Raw genomic sequence first — 1,307 nt, forward strand, 5'->3', positions numbered from 1 at the left:
TCAGAAACAAGGAAAGTCTGAGAAACCATCACAGACCAGAGGAGGCCAAGGAGACCTGACAAGTGAACACAATGGGGTGACCTCGATGGTGGGCGAAAACAGGAAACAGACCTTAGGGGGAAACTGGGGAACTTAGAATCAACCGTGGAGCTTAGTAAATAGTAGTGTACCAGAGCTGGTTCCTTAGTAGTGAAACATGGACCACACGAATGTAAGATGTTAACACTGGGGAAAACTGAATGGAGGGTATACAGGAACTCTTTGTACTATCCTTGCAACTTTTCTGTAAATCTATCAATAAAACTATTCTAAAATAAAAGCTTTATTTTAAAAAAAATAGGCAAGGGACAGTACAGTAAATATTAGTGCCATCATATACACATACATATGCATGTGTAATACACACATGTTTGCACATGCACTGAATGTTTCAGAAAGCATACTCTAGAAACTGATAACACCAGAGGCCTCTGAGAGGAACAAGGTGCTTGGAGGACAGGGAAAGGAGGACAAGCATACTTTTTCTACCTTTTGAATTTTGATACGAATGGTTAAAAAAACGAGTGTTCTGGGAATTTCCTGGTGGTCCAGTGGTTAGAACTCGGTGCTTTCACTGCCAGGGGTGCGGGTTCAATCCCTGGTCAGGGAATTAAGATCCAGAAAGCCACTTGGTGCAGCCAAAAAAAGTGTTCTGTGTTGGCTTCAGCACAGACTAAAATTAGAATGGTATGGAGAAGATGAACCTGGCCCAGTGCAAGGATGACACACAAATTCATGAACTGTTCCATATTCTTTAGTGTTTAGTGTGCATAGAGTTTCAATTTCATAAGATGAAAAAGTTCTAGAGATTTGTTGCTCAACAATGTAAATATACTTAACACTACTGAATTGTACACTTAGAAATGGTTAAGATGGCAAACATAATCTATGTGGCTTCACCACAATTTAAAAAATAGAGTGTTCTAAAGCAGAAGTGACAAAATGTTAATATCTGTTCAGAGATGGGTATCCAGTTTATCTTCTTAAGTATGTTCTGTAGTTTTCTTCATATTTGACAATTTTAAATCTTAGTCCAGGGTTCTGTGTGTGCAAAGGCCCTGTGGCAGGATGAAGCATAGCCAGTGTGGGCTGGAGAGCAGGGAGCAAAGGACAAGGTGGCACAGGATGAGATAAGTAGGTGGGGACTCAATCACACAACCACCAGAGACAACGTCCTTCCCACACATTCCAGAGGCTCCCACCTGTGCCAGCCTAGACGTCAGGTCTGCTCCCTAGCACTAACAGGGCTCCTGAGTCTGCTTCCCAAA

General features: G+C 41.9%; 1 non-coding gene across 1 annotated transcript; it reads left to right on the forward strand.

The window, feature by feature from the left end:
- Positions 1–691: 691 nt before the first annotated feature.
- Positions 692–794, forward strand: LOC132484743 (U6 spliceosomal RNA). Its single transcript, XR_009531296.1, has one exon. It is a non-coding gene; the product is annotated as a U6 spliceosomal RNA (small nuclear RNA).
- Positions 795–1,307: the final 513 nt, after the last annotated feature.

The sequence above is a fragment of the Mesoplodon densirostris genome, chromosome 2, assembly GCF_025265405.1.
Source record: "Mesoplodon densirostris isolate mMesDen1 chromosome 2, mMesDen1 primary haplotype, whole genome shotgun sequence".
Classification (NCBI taxonomy): Eukaryota; Metazoa; Chordata; class Mammalia; order Artiodactyla; family Ziphiidae; genus Mesoplodon; species Mesoplodon densirostris.